General features: G+C 34.8%; 1 protein-coding gene across 2 annotated transcripts in view; it reads right to left on the bottom strand.

Moving 5' to 3' along the window:
- The window catches only part of LOC130446745 (leucine-rich repeat-containing protein 24), a 285233-nt gene that overhangs the window by 146942 nt on the left and 119284 nt on the right, over nucleotides 1–19007 (bottom strand). Inside the window, exon 2 of one of the 2 annotated variants that reach the window (XM_056783160.1) lies at nucleotides 6199–6219. The exons of the other annotated variant lie outside the window; for it this stretch is intronic. The gene's annotated coding sequence lies outside the window, so the exon portion shown is untranslated. The remainder of the gene's footprint in view (nucleotides 1–6198; nucleotides 6220–19007) is intronic. 2 annotated transcript variants of the gene reach the window in all.

Genomic DNA, 19007 nt, shown 5'->3' with positions numbered 1-19007 from the left:
ACAAACTTTTGAAAAATGAAATAACTAATGCTTTTTTCTAGCTAAAGAGATGATTCATTATTACAACGCTTTATACAATTTCCCACTGGTATGTCAAGTTGGTGGATCAACTTATAAGTTGCCTTGAAGTTCACAGAATTTGCCGTTAATTATTTTTTAAAATAATGGGGTGGCTCTTTAGCATGAGTATTAAGATGGCGGCGGGCCACCCCCTAGAATATGGCTCTCCTTTTTACAATAACTAAAACTAACTATATAAATAATTGCCGGTTGGTTTGCCGTTTGCCTAAATCCGAAATGATTTAATGGTAAGAAATGGCTTTTACCCCAGATGACAACGAGCTCTGATGTCGGTAATGATATTTTCATGAATGGCAAATCAAGCGGCAATTATCTACGTACTCTGTCACACTTAATGTTTAGAGGGAACTAATATTCTACGATGGGCTCGCTACATTGTTAGTTAAGTTAGCTGGTCCCTACCTGGAATATTGCTTCCCTTTGTACGAATATTCAAACTGAAATCATAGATACGGCACCCAGGAATATGGGGAGAAGGCATTCGGATTATTTAAAGGCATTGAGGATGCTTATCAACTTGGCGGGCTACCGCTGTTTTCAATATTTTTGCCGTTTACGAATATATCATTGATTGGCCTGGGAAATTTAGGGGGCACGGGTCTACATACCCTCTACGGGTCTACGGGATCTATTTCGGGACAGGTACGTTTTCAAAAAATAAACAACAAAAGCCCTGAACTCTGTTGTTTGGGTTATCTATGAGTTTATCCGAGCGACGAGTAAATATCGAATAATAAATTCCAAAAATGCTTTTTACGATCAGTAACAGATGCAAATAAACAACCCAAGGACGTGAATTTTAGGAAACAGCCGATTCCGAACAACTATTCGTAAATAATAAAAAATTAAATTTTCACTAACTGAATAATTGCCATTTCCATATCGCTTTTTTGCCGTCAATTATTTAAACCAAAAATGGGGTGACCAGTTAACTTGAGTATCAAGATAGCCGGCCACCCCATTGCTCCCCTTCTTACAAACTAATTGCATGATTTGCCGTTCACGAAAATACCATTGCCGACCTCAGGGTTCGTTGTCATCTGGGGTAAAACGGGGACAAGCCATTCCTTACCATTAAATCATTCCGGACTTCGTACGGAAAAATGTTTTTTTCTGGGAATTTCACGGTATAAAAATGGCAGTTTTTTCATCTCTAGAGTTATTGTTGCGCCACTGGTGTAATGTAAGTATCAGAAATAGAAGAGGAAAGGATCGAAGAAAAATCCGTTGTATATGACATGATTAAAATTTGATTGATGATTATTCTCAGATAAGTTCCGGAATCGGTTGTCAAAAGAAATAGAAGACTGTTTTAAATTTAATGAGAAACTTTTCTCTCTCAAATGCAAATTTTCTTCGATATTTACATTTAAAAATTATTATCTAATAGTGCGCTGAAGTTTATCAAAATGACTGAATGGAGACAACATCTTCTCAGATATCCAGTTTATTGCAGTTTTTTTTTGTTGAAGAAAAAACTAGTTCGTAAATATTTATTCAATATCATCGAAATCTGTACATAGAAAAGAGCTTGGAAGTAAATATTGATTCTGGGAAATTATTAACCGGAAAACATGGAAAAATTAGTCGACTATATAAATTTAAGGGTCTCGATTAAAAGCGCTAATCAATTTCATTAATTTAGTAGGATTAATTGAACAGGGAGAATATAATACTATAGGTATGTCCTCTTACTACCTCGGAACTAGTAGTGAACAGGAAAGTTTGTGAAACACGACTTTGATAATATAGACATGTAAATATCTACTACTACATGTCTCTCCAAAACAAAAGCCTGACAACATCAAACATACCTCTTAGATGCAAGATGGTCGTAGACGACAAAATAATCCAGCAAGAATTCAAATATCTGAGTAAAGAACTATCCGGATATGGTGATATTGAGACAGAGGTAAGGCAGTAAACAATAAAAGCAGCAAGAGCAGCCGGATATCTAAACGACACTATATGGAAAAACAAATGCTTTAGCAGCAAGTATTGATGCCAAGTCAAGAACCTACAAAATTGTAATCAGATCCATAATGATGTACACAGCAGAAACTCGGCCTGATACAACAAAAACAAAAAGGCTCCCGCGAAATGAGCCCTACGAAAAATGACTGGAAAAACGCTCCTAGACAGGGAACGTAGCGACGACATAAGGCAAAAATGCAGAATGGAAAATATTAACGAATGGGTACTGAGCAGAAAGCGCGAATGGGACGAACACATAAGAAGAATGTGCGAGAAAAGAATAGTAAGGTTAGCACGAGACAACTTACTACTGGGGAGAAGAATTATAGGACGGCCACGAAAAAGATGGAGTGATAATCCTGCCATCAATTGAGCAAATGGGCATGCTGCGAAATAGAACTGGCAATCTGCCTAAAATGGAGTAAGAAGAAGACATGTTACTGTATTTTGAAAAAAGAAACTACTTTCCAAAAGCAGCCGCGGTGAATGTATCTTTTTAAATGAAATTGGTAGTGTTAGGTTAGAGTTAGAATCAATCATAATGTTCATCTTGATGTAACACGAACAAATCTATGCAGATGCCTCGCAACTCAATATTGGTGAAGATAAAATTAAAGTTCAGAATATCTCTTCTACACAGAAGTCAGGCCAAGCTCTCGAAAAATCGGCATGAGTCCGACAACGTTCATAGATCTGACAACGCTACCGAAAAATGAACTTCCGACAATTGTATCTGTGTCATAGTAACATGTGCTCATCGAGTAGACGAGTTTTTTTGAATGAATAACTGATACAAATACGTTTTTCTTATTATGTCGTATCGGCATACAAACGCGGATTACGAAATCGTTCAACAGTGTGGAAGAAGAATGCTGAATCGCATGCACTATCGAGTTTACCATTCGTGTCTCCACACACTTCACGAGGATGATTCTGATCGCAGGTACCTCGGATTCAGTCAGGATGATCCTCAGTTCCAGCATTTTGTGGTCAGATGATGCAACCTTCAAGCTGAATAGTACGGTCAATCGGTATTACGACCAGAATCCTCACGTCTTCATTTCAGAAGAATTAAACCTGCCTGGGGTATCCATGAGGGATATCCCGTGACTCATTTTTTAAGGGTCTAAAGTTATCTGGAAACCCTCGAAGATTTACGTGGGCAAGTAGACAAAGATCCAACACTCGTAAACATCATGCAGAATGGAGTTTTACCGCACTACGCTTTATGTGTGCGGAAGAACCTTAATATTCTTACACAAGAGATACGAAACCTTGTTGTAATTTTGGAATTCGGTCTATAACTAACTCTTTGGAGCCAGCTACAGCATTTCCTGACTATCTAATAATATATGATAAAATATATATAAAAAAAGCATTCGATACTTCTAAAGCTTCTAATTGGAATCTAGTAGACACTCATCAATATCTAAACTTTTTTTTGACCACTCTACTCTTGAATTCGACATACTGTATGAAAATATTCTTCTATTTTCATGACTTTCCTCGTGAAAACTTCAGTATAAACCCTTGCAGCTAGAAATTTTCAGACATATCCAAATTGCAGTTATCTCAGGTATTTTAATTGAAGAAAACTTTGCGTCAAATTCCGTAGACAGCGAACTATTGAATATATGTCGTTTAAATTGGCAATTGAAAACTTCCGAATCACTATTAACTTTAATAACACCATAATTTTATTAGGGGTAGATGTTGTGTTGAGTTATTCCAGGGGGATATCACACACGAACGAAAAATTATTATGAACAGAGAGATCCGTTAAATCGCACGGACGTGCAGTAAAATATGTCCAGGAAGTATTCCGCTAGGAAATATATTTATATATAGATATATAGATTTTTGTCTTTCCACAGTTGGATAAAATTTATGTACTGTTTTATCGTTTCCCGCATAAAGTCAATTTATAAAATTTTATTGTTTCTTATGTCGTGTTACGTTGATTTATGCAATTGTTCGTCTTTATTATTATATTTATTAAACTGCTTTTTAAACAAGTTATCCCACACAATGTGAAAATTGATAAGTGCTAAAAGCAATGTATTAAAGAGCTGAAGCACTACTTCTACTTTTAACTAGTTTATTTATTAAATTATAATTATGAAGTATGAAAACATAATATGTGTGTCTATAACTTAATTTGTGCGGTTTGATAAGATATACTTGTATAATATAACATCGTTCCAATATTCCGAACCTGCGTTGGAAAGCTACTGTTATTGTACGTCGAAAATTTTTCCTGAAAATGTGTTTTTGCTGGGAGTTCTTCTTCAATGATTTAATATGAAGAAAATAAAAATTTTGGTCGAAATTTATGGTGAACATGCTCTAGCTGAGCGAACGTGCTAAAATTGGTTTGCACGATTTAAAAGTAATGATTTTGGCTTGGAAGATTATGAACGTCCTTGGCAGCCAAAAAAGTTTGAAGATGAAGAGCTGGAAGCATTACTCGATGAAGGTTGTTGCCAAACACAAGAAGAGCTCGCAGAATCTTTGGATGTCCTCAAGCAGCCATTTCAAAACGTTTAAAAGCAGCTGGATACATTAAAAAGCAAGGAAATTGGGTTTCACATGAACTCAAGCCGAGAGACGTAGAAAGGCGGTTTTGTATATCCGAAATGCTGCTGGAATGCCACAGAAGGAAGTCATTTTTGCATCGGATTGTTACTGGTGATGAAAAATGAATCCATTACGAGAACCTCAAGCTCAAAAAATCATATGTGAAATCCGGCCGACCAGTCAATTCAACGGCAAAGCTGAATATCCATGTCGCGATGGTAATGCTCTCTATTTGGTGGAATCAGAACGGTGTTGTATTATGAGCTGCTACATCCGGGTGAAACTATCAATGGAGAGCGCTACTTAACACAATTGAACCGTTTGTGGAGAGCAGTAGCCGAAAAACGCCTGGAATATGCGACCAGACACAAGGCAATAATTTTCCATCATGACAACGCTCGGTCCCACGCTGCTATTCCGGTTAAGAACCCGCCTTATAACCTAGACCTTGCCCCTTCTGACTATAATTTGTTCCGGTTGATGCAGAACGCCCTCACTTGAATACGGTTCACAATTAGAGCAAGATATCAAAAATTGGCTTGATTCATTCTTGGCGCCAAAAAAATAAGCGTTCAAATTTTGAAAAAAAAAACGGCACGAATTAAGTTATAGACCACAATAGAAATCTTCAAATCCAAAGAACTGATGATTCAATAGCACCATATGATCCTGCCGAAGCGTTCTCACAGAAGAAGACCGCATTCGAGAGGATCACATCTCAATGTCAAAATGAATCGTTTGAAAGAATTGAACTCAATACAAAAATTTGTTAAATACATTAGAAAAATCCGCGGTATCATAGAGGGTATATTTCATCCAATATCAATTCAAAATTTTCTTTACCTTTGTCGTCGTTTTTTATAGCGACTAATAACACAAGTAATGTGCCCTGTCTGTTGATGCTGGTTAACGCCGTGCTGAGTGCGGTAGAAGCAATGCCAAGCGCCTAATGAATACTAACCCTGAGGGCAACAGCTCACAATCAATAATGAAGTTACTAGGGGTTTGATGAAAATTTATTTCAACACAGCACTTTTGTATTGAAATGCGAAAAGAAAGTGAAAATTATAGGAAATTTAGGGAACATTAGATTAGTTTTCGTATGCTCGGCAGAACAACAAAAACATAAACTGATATTATTGAAGAAATTTAGAAAATCTATGAAAAAGATTGATGTTCTTTTTGAAGAAAAGTTGAAGGAATAGAGGTTCCATCTTTAACAGATAACATGTGTCAAAAAAATCAGAGGATGAATCAATAGAAACTTTTCTTTCATTGCTGAGATTGCTTCTTATGATTCTCTAAAATTTTTCCAGTTGAATATTAATCTTTCATATTGTCAGAATTACTAGCGTAATTACTTACTGAAGTAGAAGTAGAAAGATGTTTTTTTTGAGTCGATTATTAGTTTAGTTTGTAAAAGTAGCTTTTAAAGACATTTTTTCACAGTACAAAGTACTGATTCAGCATCAACTATTCTTAATAGTCTTCGATATATATCGCGTTTAACTGAATGTTGAACCTGACGTGGGAATTTTGCATGTTTGAAAAAACTGCTGAGCTTACCGTAGACTATGAGATGGATACCTGAAACAAAAATACATGAAATAGATTATTTAGAAGCAGCTTTTAGGAAGAAATTATTGATAAAGATTGTTTGAAAAATGATAGACAACATTGTGCGAAGTAGGATCTATTATAGTAATTATCATCTATATTTCTTACTATTTCTATTCAGGAAATCAGGAATGCTAGCAGAAGCTTTTAATAGTTCTTCCAATATCAATTGCAGATTATAAAAACTGGTTAAAAACCCTTACCTTTTAAAATATGTATATCTTATACGAGAAAGTATTTGGAAAAAGGCAATCGAATCATTATAAATTGGACGGCATTGTACGCAGTTATTTAGACAGATGCACTTAATTGTTGTCCTATTTGGAACTTAGAAAAAAATAATTATTATATCTCGTTAACTTGCTACAACTGAATATTAAATTATAAAACGTAAATAGACGAGTAAAATGTACCTGCCTGTAAGGGATTTTGGTTTAAACAGAGTACCAGACGTGAACTGTTTCTTTTTGTACTCCATTCGTTCTTTTCAAATAAAACAAAAGAAAAAAACATTTCAATTCCAAAGTTTCTTTATAAATACACGTGGTGGTCAGAATCGTTTGAACTAGAGTCATCATTTGATTAAATTATGATGGGTTGTAAAGAGGGTTATACCACAAAACTCACCTTCTTCTTTGATAACATGTTCAGCTCAGTTTTTCCAAAGCCTTAAACTTTTTTTACGAGTTCAACAATTCCTTTACTAAGTTCTGGAGACTGTAATATTTTTTTCAGTCATCAATGGTAAAATTTGAGCTTTGTTACTACAACTATTTGGTATCTTAAGGAGTTGCCACGAGTGATAGGATGCGTTGTCCATAACGATTACTTACTGTGGTGAAATGTTAGGTAAAAGCTGTTCATTAAACCACTTTTCACATAAATCTGCTGTCATATCTTTATGATAATAGCGGATATTAATAAAGCATTAGGCACAAAACTGTCTTTGCTTCTAGCATGCGTTTCCTTTTAGAACATGGCTCATTCAAACAGCAATTTTTACTATTGTCAGCCCAACCGAAATTTACTACATCGTGAATTTTAAACCATATTTCATCTAGATAAATTATGTGTCTGTTAGAACTTCGGTAGTATTCTGGATAATCTGCTACCTTGTGCTGTATTACTTCTAATGTCACAAACCTGTTCTCTTTATATAAACTATAAATTGTCCTACGTATTAATTCTTGAGTAGCTTTGTCAACTGATTTCAGTTTTTCTTTACATGTTTTTCTGTACTGTGAATGAACCACAGCAACCCCTTTCGTGACTACTGAATAAATGGAAAATTTATTTACTCTAGTTAATTCAGCAAGTTCACGTGGACTGACGGTTTGTTGGATGTTTACCGAATTTGAATTCTTTGAAAGATTGAGTATGATAAAAAATTATGTATTAGTATAAAGCAGTTCAAAAAGAATAGCATAAAGAATTTTGAAATTTTGAATATATTGATTCATGAACAAGAAAGCTCTGATATGTATGCTGTTAATTAATTGTTGATAAAATAGCCAGAACACAAAATAGAAGTTTGCAAATTGAACAATGTCATATTATCATCTATTTGACATATTTTTTTGAAAAAATTGAATTATGTATGTTAAAATTTATGACGGAAGAATACAAAATAGTCAATACTCGTGATAGAAAACTGAGTTTATCAGTTTGAAGACGTAGTTCATTTCCTGGGTAAACATCAGCTCCGAGTCAGTTTCACCTCAGGATATAAAATCTGTTTCATTTATGATTTTTTTTGTGAGTAGGGATTTTAGAGTTTCCCAATAGTATTTATGTACGTGTTTATGCGGCATGGAAAGCTGGGAAATCTGGGAACCGACTCTTTTATGTACAGATAAGCGGAGCCGGTGTCATTGCGAAAAGCGGAAGCCCTGATAAAACGGGCTGTGTGAAGGGTTGTTTGCCCCTAAACTAAACTCGAAAGGGAAGGATTGGCCTTTTTCTTGTTCAAGAATATTTGATACGGTGCGTTTTAGGTTTATTCACAGCGATCAAATATAGGTATCTTGAAAGAAAATCTGCATTTTCCCCTTTCTTTGAATTAATTAATCTTTTTTAAACAATGCAAATAACTTGTTTCCGAGATAGTAATAAATTTCGGACGATAGCTAAATACCTTACCCTGATTCATTTTATAATAGCTTCTTCACGGTATATTTTACATAAAAAAGATAATTACAATACCTAATTTGAGATTATAATCTGATTTAATACCAGTGGGACCAAATAGATCGTAAGTAATTATTATTCGCTATTATATTTTGCAATTATATATTCCAATTGACTTACTGATATTTGGATAGCGGAAATGTTTATATTTGAACATTCAAAAAGATGACGAAATGTTATACGAGAGCGATTTAACGAAAAATTAACGGAAAAGCGACATACCAATAACAACTATAATTTCTTTTTAACTCTACAAACTTAGTACAGCGTGTCTCCAGTTTTTAACAACTGTCGCAAAATACGAGTTTGTCACTGCCATCTGAAATAGTATGTTTTGACATATCGGTTGGTGAAAATTTAAATATGGATTTTCCCAATAACTATTTTCCTCATTTCTTTCTAAAAATTGGCATGAGGATTGCCAATTGGGTTGCTAAGCATTGGTACTAGCTGGCTGTTATACTTGGTGGTGTTCAGTATATAGAAGCAAATTTTTCCAATAATAAGATGCACGATATGATTTTTGTTATTGCTCTATGGAATTACTGTAGAACAGCCGTGGCTTGAAATTATAACAATTGTATTGAAATTCAACTAAAATTTATTTGGGAATCTTTAAAATGGACTATATGAGATGAAATCTGTGCGTCTAAAAGTCAAAGTAGGAGCTACAAAAGCTATCAATGTAGATGTTGATTAAGATTGGCAACTGAGGTGAGCCAATAACCTCTTTTTAGAATATTATAGAAGAAGAAATCGAATCCAAATCATTACAATCTTGTTTATTATCAGTGCGTTTTCAACTTGCCACTTTTTCCAACATTAAGGAAATGCAAGTATTTTCTTGAACAAGGGCCCTTGAAGTCCTAATGGGCCCCCCACCCTTAGATCTAGCGATACAATTTCGAAGCCACGAGGACAGCCGACGGGCTGAACATCCACAAATCAACTGGCTAAGCAAAAATCTGGACGCAGGTCACAGGTGAATGCCCAATTATTTCGATGAGCAGCGATTAAATGACGCCTACGACAGTTAACAATAAGGGTTTGGAGGCCCACATGACTGAGCGGTAGCAGTGGATCGGTGATTTCAAACCCGTTATATTTAATCTGGTACACAGACGGCTCCAGCAGGAATAGCAGGCTTCTGCGGAGAACCCTCCATAATAAGCGAATCTTTTTCGCTTGGGGAACACCGACTACCATGCCGAGGTATTCGCTGTGATAGTCAATCGACGCCACAGGAGCACAGTAATCTTAATCTGCTCAGACAGCGGAGCTGTCATACAAGCCGTAATAGCTGGAAAGGTGTGTTCTAGGATAATACTGGCGTGCAAAAAACTCCTAAAAAATCTGGTGAGTGATGGTTGCAAGATCTAGCTCGTTTAGATGCTACTTGCACTCACTAACGCGGTTTAAATTTTTGGGCAAGCCTCACAGCTTGCCTAATAACATCAAAGGGTTCAAGCCGAAGCGCCTGATCAGCTTCTCAAAGGACATCGGCCTATGGCAACGACAAGTGGGGCCCATCTGGAGGCCTATTTGTTCAACGACCCTTTGGCCGCCCACAATATTACTATGAACTATGAAGAGTTTTTTTTTTGGAAAAATAATCATTTATGTTTCGAATTTTATAAAAATAATGGATCGATTGACATACATAAAAAATAGTAACTTTGTACTATCTGACTTCTTCAATGTAGAACCACATTTGTACACCACATCATTTTTCCTCTTGTAGTGGAATTTATCTTAACCAAAAATTTCTTTGGGAAATAAGTTCTCAATTGGATTTAAGTACGGTGATTTACCAGGCTAATTAATCACTTCTAATCTATTTTATCTGATCAAACTCTGGACCAATTTCGAGTGATAAGAATGGACCTTCTCATGTTGAAATATTACATAAACTGTTTCCATGGAGAGAGTTATTATACGGCCTAACATTTCAATGTATTTGTCAAAATTCATCGTCTTCAACAGAAACTATTTGTGATATTTCTTATTGGACAAATCCAAAATATCTGTTTATAAAAGTGTTTAACATTCTGTTGGATATGATCTCGTCAATTCACTTCAGCTAGCAACACCTAATTGATATCCATGTATAAATAAATATGTTTCATGACTAAAATTTTCTTTTCTAGTCATCAACAGTCCATAAACGGTATTTTTTGTTCCATGCTAAACAATTTACCATCATTTCCAAGGTACGAAATTGTTAATTCCTTGGTTTCTTTTCCGGTCAACTTCCAAAAGCCTTTTCAAAATAGTTAGTTACTCAGCCTTCGAAGTTTTATGCTTGGCTTTCGTGGATATAGTTTCCTTTTATTTGTGGTGACAATATTCTCAAATCTTGAAACGTTCTTGGAATATTTCCTATTCCTACCTGAAGCTATTATATTACATATATTATATAAATATGTGTTAAATACGCACGCTTCTTAGGAGAAATATTCATCTTCGAACAAGCAAAAGTAACACGTGTTATCCGGGATACAAGATTTTAACCATCGATCGATACGTAGATACAGTCTGATCTGATTACTGTCTAATTCAATTATTTAATACTCAAGATAAATTGTACCCACTAATTCTAGTTTTGAGAAGATTCGGCACCTCACATGCAGAGGCAACTTAACACAGACCAGAAAGACATGTCTGACCCAATTATTTCGTACAGTATAGTATGTTATTATGAACATCAAAATTCATATTTGGTATCTTCATTGCTCTTTATGGTTTGTTGAGATTTTAGACAGAAGTCGACTATTCTCTTCATTAGTTATCCTATCGTTTCAGCATCTATTTAATTCAAATATCTTTTTAGATGTTATCCTTTTTCATTCAATGGGCTTGGTTCAGATTAAACAATAATCATTTTCTTTGCTTTCCTCCTTACGTCGACCCTGTCGCATATATTACTTATCCTATTTTTGAAAAACGGTTTGGAAGAAAGCCATTTCATGTATTTTATCCCCAGCTAATTCCACGGCGTTTCATTCTCCTTGTCGAGTTCTGAGTCGTCCTGAGGTGGGTTCCACTATATGCTAAAAGATTCTCGTAACTTAGTAGAATAAGGTTTTATTTCGATCGAGATAGGGAGAATTGCATTCATAATGAGAACTTGGCGCTTTTTGATTACAACGTAAAAGTTGAATTGCGAATATATCACAATTAAGCTCTAGTATTCCTGTAGGATGAGACCGTTTTGAGAGATTTTCTGGGATTATTCTTATCTCACTATTTCTCTTGTGACAGAAAATTTTGGGGTTTGATGTCCGTTCGCATAACACTTGATCAAAAATAAACTGAAGTATCTTATACTGAGTATAGATATAGAGTTTTGAAGGATGGCAGCAAGTAGTAATTCTTCTTATATATCCCCAACTACGCTTCGTCTAACAGTAAAAGTGATTTTCTATAAGGACAACGCCATGGCAAAAATTCACGAATTGCACTTCGAATTGGTTGACCATCCACCGTACTAAACAGATTTCATCCCAGCGATTTTTCCTGTTGGCTAGCTTTGAAGTACCAATTGCAGAAGAGATATTTTCAGAATACGACGTTAAAGCTTACATAAATGTCTCTCTTGAGGAGAAAGGCGGCAACTATTTTTTGGAAAAGTTTAGAGCATAGCTAGAAAAAGTATAGAAAGTAAAACGTCTTGTTAAATAAATTTTGAAAAAACACTTGACACTAGAAAGTGTATATTTGAAATATTGTTAAAAACATAAATACAAAATATATATTTGAAATAAAAATGAGGAATTGTGAAATAAGAACTGGAGTTTATCTTCGAAATATTATCTAAATGATGAATCAGATTTGTTGGAAACTTTCTCTAGTAATAATGACGTAATTGCTGCCGTTTTATCACAGATATTCTCGTTGGGCTGATCATTGTTATTACTGTAAACTTTGTATGTGAAGTAACTCCACAAAACAAGTCAAGAGACATCAAATCTGGAAATACCAAGAGTGCATTATCTTATCGAAATCTGACCAGAACGATCTGCTTCACAACCATCATGGAATTGTCTTTTGACGTGTAATTGGTAACTCCGTCTTGTTGAAACTTCACATTGGCGACGCTCAAGCGGTGAGCATCGAGCGATGCCGCTTTTGCTATGCTGTTCAAATTGGTTATAGTTATTTTGTAGCTTTCGAACCAAAAGGACGTAATGAGTTTGGTATCCAAACGATTATTACTTATAGAAAGTATACGACTGCGAGGGCTAATTTTAAAGAAAAGCAAAAAAATACAAGGCCTTCATGAACTTAATAGAAATAGACTTTTTTATGGCTAATTCCATCACCTTTATCATGAACTTTGCAGTGATCCAATAAGATTTTTTCAGTTTTTAAGAATGTTAGTGGAAACGTTTCATTACATTCTGGGAAAAATCAAGCATCGATTTCAAAAGAAGTCTATTTATTAAAACTAGAATGTATAGATTAGTGGCACTTCGACTCCATGCCGAATAAAAATATAATCATGAGTGCACCACAAAGTCGATGCCGCTCAAAAAACGAACAAGATCGAAGCTCGAGCAGCGCGACGTCAGGCGGTGGTCTTTTGCAATGTGAACACATTCATTTAAAGTCTATAGCCAGAAAGATTTTTTTAGAGCGCTGGAGCGGCATCGCTTGATGCTTACCGCTTGAGCGTTGCCAATGTGAAAGCACGTTAAGTTCGTAGAATTCATTTTTCTTGAAGCTAAAAATTCTAGAGCCAAAAACCTTCCATCATTGCGATATAGCGGTCGGTATTAACAGTGACATTTTGCCAGATATTGATGCCCATACTTCAAGACTTTGCACTGATTTCTGGTGCTTGAGTGTGAGAATCTCACTGTTCCATTAACGATCATTTTGACGGTTTACAAAACTGTTGATATAGGAATGGGCCTCATCAGGGAAAATAATATTGTCAAAATTGGAGAATCGATTTAGCTTTTCATTAACAAGTGTCATTCTTCCAATTCTTGTATTAATTGCAGCTCTTATAGATTCAGGTTAAGATCAAAGTTGAAAATTCGTTACAAACTTTGTCACCATAATTGTAAAACAAACAATCTTTTGCGAGTGGACAATCATGGATCGTTCCGTACTCACTCAATATGGTCTTCGGTCTTAGATATTCTAGCACGACCTTTTGATTATGGTTTAAACGTGGAACCAGTCTCTTTGAAATACTTTACCAATAGTTTAATCAAATTAGCACTCGGCGCTTCACTATTTGTGCATACACAAAATGCGCGACGATTCTCGTTGAGGTCATTCATTGTAACTAAAACTTCATAAGCGTCCCTACTGGTAGTAAGCAGTTGTCCCTCCGGCAGCATATTCAATTGCGCCTACCTGTATAACGTAATGTATAGGGTGGCTCTGTAGTGCTATTACCTGTACATCATTAGTAAGGGAAGATTCAGAATGTTATACATCATATGTTAAGACTGTTACATGGAATCAGTTGAGCAGCATATAAAAGTCTATTTAACCTTTTTATCCTTGATAATCCTGTTTTTATAAGCGGATTTGAATCAAAATAGTAATCGAGTACATGGTTTGTAGGCTTACGCCAAACCATTGATCCTTTTTTTAACCTTCTAGCCATTCTAGTCATATTACAATTATTACGACATAAACATGGTAGGATTACTGGTGCTGGTCTTCTACTTTCATACGAAAATAACTGTATAGTCTTCTTCAAAGGAGATATACTGTATTTTTAGGAAGAAAATATTTCGATCAATTTCACGGCATGTTGATAGTAACTAAGTAACTAGATATTCCATATCGACAACAAGAATACCAAGAAACTCTAAATGTCAGTTAAAAAAATGAGATTTTTAACTAACAATTCAAACAATGTAAATATAAGTAGAGCTAATCGGAACTTTTTATAGCGATTTCTGAATATAGCATATGAAAATATTTATTTTCCATCCCGTAACTTCTTCGTTGTTGAACAGTTTCCTTTGTGGAAAAAAAACTTTCAATTTGAAACGTTGACTGGCGCCTAACCGCAACAATATACTAGCTATAAATATAAATAGCCACCCTCGTAAACCGTTTTATCGCCTCATAGTCAAAGTAATAGTATGTATAATAATTTCCATAATTTAGCTGTAAAATCATGTTCCTCTCTGTTCGAAATTATGAGCTGTAACCATAAGTAAGAAGTACTTACGTGGAAGTTGTAAAGTTTCTTATATAAACATAGAAATTCTCTAGTTTGAACTGAGATTAAAAATAGATGAATGTTATGTGCCAAGTAATCAAAAGTTCTATAAAATTTTGTTTAATAAAACAAAGTTTAATACAATTTTTAATAGATCCTTTTTCGTAACCGCTCGCTTTACTTTACAAAGTAAACTCATCTTTGTAGTTTGTTAGAGCGTGGTAAGATGAAATAGAACGGTTTCAAAAACGAACGCAAGCTAGTAAAGAATGAGAAAAAAAGCTTCATTTCAAGGGCAATAGACCAAACTCGATAACAAAAATTTTCTGAAACTAAAGCAAATATGTTAAAACCCATATGATCATATCAACGAAGATGAAAAGCGATCAAAAATTAGTTGTACCGTGCTAGATTGGGTCTATATGGTGGGTGTTTAATTACTGTGAAGGAACATTCGGGTACAGTAACCTTGGAAAGCGAAGCATTATAGACTCGAGCATTGTCATAAGCAAGCCCAGACTTCGGCTGATTTTTTCAATAATTTTTTGACGCAACTGCTTCAGTAAATCAAGAGTAACATGCCGCGTTAAGGCTTGTATTGGATTCCTCAATCCTCAAGCCATCCCTTTTCTGGTGCTATTGGTTACTTTTGCTTCTTTCCGATGCCAATCTATGGAATATGTCTTGCATGCCAGAGCATAGTGAATGAACATCGCCGCAGCACCCGTCAGAATTGATAAAATTACACTTTTTTGCACTGAAAACGCTGGGCTTCCCACTATCACAGCAAGACAATGGGACACAACAGATCCTTTGGGTCGCAATGTATACGATACCCCAACATCCTCACATATATACATGGTAGAAACGGTTACGAATGAGTAAGTAACTCTATATTTTGTAGTATATATATGAGGATCACCATAGATATGTGTGGTATAACTTTGGTAAAATGTTATGTAAAGTAGTCCTCAAATATTTCGTCATATATTAAGGATTCAGTTAACATTAATCCTTCTCAGGATTTTCATGTTTCTTTTCAATAAGAGTGAGATTTACACGGACCAGTTTATCATTTTTTCACTGATTATGTAATACACTTAATATTTTGAATTTCATATGGCTGGAAATTTAAACGCATATAAAATTTATGATATGTTTTTTTGTCGAATATTTCAAAACCAGATTGCTAAAACGTCAAAAACAGTTTACTGAAAAGAGGAAAACAATTTATTTATAGCGAACTTAACAGAAATATATATGACAATTTTCAGTTTTTATGTCTTCACATTGACTTTAGATAAACAGTAAGGGCTCTATATGCGCGAGGTATATGTTCCGTAAATATGCTACGAATACAGAGAGAGCTGCGAATATAGAATGGTAAATTATATGGGATACTTTACTAAGTAGAAATGAATAAAATAAAAATATAAAAAAAATCGATTTGATAGAAGCTTTTGACTGTAATTATTGTCATCCGGTTTCAACAGCAGTTTAAAGAACATTATGATTAAGTCAGACTGACATTCAGTATCAGCAATTCACCTCCTGAAAATAAAGAGAAAATTTTTTGTGCTTGTTGAGAGCTCTTCTTCAATGGAGTAAGGATTTAACATATTATACAAGATGGTTTCACTCGAATCTTCATCGTACCATACAAACACTCTTGAATGTCACATGGTTTAATATCGTCTACCCCATTTCGTTCTGTCCCATTTGCAATTCTGGCTATTATGTAGTTTCAATTTGTACAGATTTTTCGTCGTTATAGTCAATCAGAGCAGTCCAGTATGAGTTCAATGGTTATTACTTTTTTTTCCAATGACTCTTTAATATGTTTACAATACATTTTGCTAATTCAAATTTCTTTGAGAATACATAACATTGGTGGTGGTTCCTTTAATATAACTTGATATCCGGTATGTTGATAGATAAAGTATGAAAGGATGGTCTAGTGCAGAGGTGAGGAACCTTTTTACCATTAGAGGCCACATTTAAATTAGGAAGCTATAAGAGAGGCCGCATAAGCTGATTGACCTAAGAAAGTGACTTTTGTGAAATTATTATAGTTTTTCTATAGATTTAACAATATATTGCATTATATAGAAAAAATAAAATATAATACTACAATATCTTAAATATAATATACAAATAAAATATTATAAAAAATATTTTTTTCTTCACTAATTTAGTGACTTATTTGGCTTTGTTTTTTGTTGGACAGTAATTGTATATTTGGATCAAGCTTCGTAACACACAGCTTTAATTGATCCTCTAAATGTGCGTCTGTAAATTACGTCCTTAAATTTGTTTTTATTTTTGACATGAGAGAAAATGTTGTCTCGCAACAGTAGGTACTTCCGAAGTAGGAAAGTAAACGGCGAGCATGTTCTCGAAGGCATGGATATTCAACAGCATTTTTCCAGATTTCTATGGGATCCTTTTTAGCGGTAAAAAGGGGTTTGATGATACTATCTTCCCCTAAATCAATTAACTCCATTTGTAGTTCTGCAGGAGCCTCGGATAAATCTATTAAATGTGGTTCAAATGCCAGTTTCATGCTCGTCAAAATCAGAAAATCTATTATCAACTTGGAGGCGCTGAAAACTGTTTAAAAAATTAACATTGAGTGTCTGAAGTCTGAAACGGATGGTATGTGGGCCAGAGCCTCGCTCATGCGTGCTAGGATTCGTTTCAGACTAATATTCTGACGTCATGTTACAATATTACTGTCTTTGGCGGGATTTTTCGCGCAACTATCATGGCGTTGATGTACAATAGTTCTTTGAAACGGACTCTACAATTTTGTACTAGGTGGCAAAGGGCCGCACAAGAACCTCCCCACCTATGGTCTAGTGCATTGTCCAAAGTAAGACATTCTTTGAAGTTCGTTCTTTTTTTTTAATTTTCACTCCAGCAAAATAATTCCGGAACTACTCACATAAAATAGAGCTTACATTCCACTTATTAGTAGTCAAAATACTGGCAGATCGTCCTTGGTTTGTTTTTTTAAAGCATGGGGATGTAACCATTTGTTAACCATTAGTGGTTTAATGGTACAATGCGTTAGAACAAATCCAGGAATAGGAATTCCGCTATTAGAAACGAATATTTTGTTAAGCATTCTCTTCTAAAACAGTCTGCATCTAATACTTATTCACCACTTAAATTTGTAAATTCCCATGATTATTTTTTTACTGCAGTAGTATTTGCTGATGCCACAATTTTAATGGTCCAGGAAAACCAAACAGTAATATATTTTGATTGGTCCATTTGCCGATACTTTTGAAAAATAGAACCCCCTTTGAATATATTCCAATTAGATTCACGGGAAATCTTCAGCTACGAATATAGGAATTGGGTCGCAAGTTTTTGATCCGTGAATAATGGAAATGCCAAGCGTGAACATGTAGATTCTACTATAATATATAAGTTGAGGTGAATTATGTCATTTTGACGGAATGTAAAATAAACCGCATTTAATGAATATTCGCCTGATTCCAACGGTTATAATCAATGATTTGTTCAATAAGGCAAACACTCAAAAATTGAAATATATCCTGGGTAGTGTAGTCTTCTTCAGAGAACGTATTTACATTTGAAATACTGTTTGTATAAGAAATGTGAGATAGGAAGGAATCTGCCGCATGCCGACCGAGTTAAATTTGAAATTGCTTTGCATATCTTTATTCCAGCCGTCGAGGTTTGATAATTCTAGATTCATGTTTAAATCATTTTCCAACTACACTCTACTTCCTTCGTTAAAAATTTGAACTCCTCTACCAAACTGCGTAGGATAAATTATGAATATGTTGTAGTAACTAAGTTCCTAACTTTTGATCAGAAGTAGGCACGTCTCTAACATTTTCATTGTATTGCCTTTTCTTTCAAGTATAATGGATTTATACCAGCAACAGAAATGCTCAAACTAATAATTTTCATCTTAGTACCACAATCACAAGGATACCAGCATGACAAACTCTCAATAATAGTTTCTTTAGTTGTTCAAAATTGTGGCTACAATATTAGTCAGATAACTAATTCATATTCAAGTTTAGTTTTGTTAGTCAGTGTTTCGGATAACAATTGTAAAGCCGTAAATGCATAATTGAACCGTTATAATGATGAAAGATGAAATTTTTCATCTTAGAGATCGACATGTTTGTTGTCAAGACATGGCAGCTTAGAATTTTTCGAAAAAGAGTGAACACACAAAAAATATTCGCCATTTTCATGCCGCATGAATTAACTGCACGAAATTCAATGAAGATTCATATGATTTGTTTACACCATAACTAAGCCAGTCCACACACATCTTTGATAAGTCACCAAACATGGAATTTGGTTGGAAAGTGTTGATGCATTCAGCTTAGAGCTA

The sequence above is a fragment of the Diorhabda sublineata genome, chromosome 7, assembly GCF_026230105.1.
Source record: "Diorhabda sublineata isolate icDioSubl1.1 chromosome 7, icDioSubl1.1, whole genome shotgun sequence".
Taxonomy (NCBI): domain Eukaryota; kingdom Metazoa; phylum Arthropoda; class Insecta; order Coleoptera; family Chrysomelidae; genus Diorhabda; species Diorhabda sublineata.
This window is presented reverse-complemented; position numbering and strand designations above follow the sequence as displayed.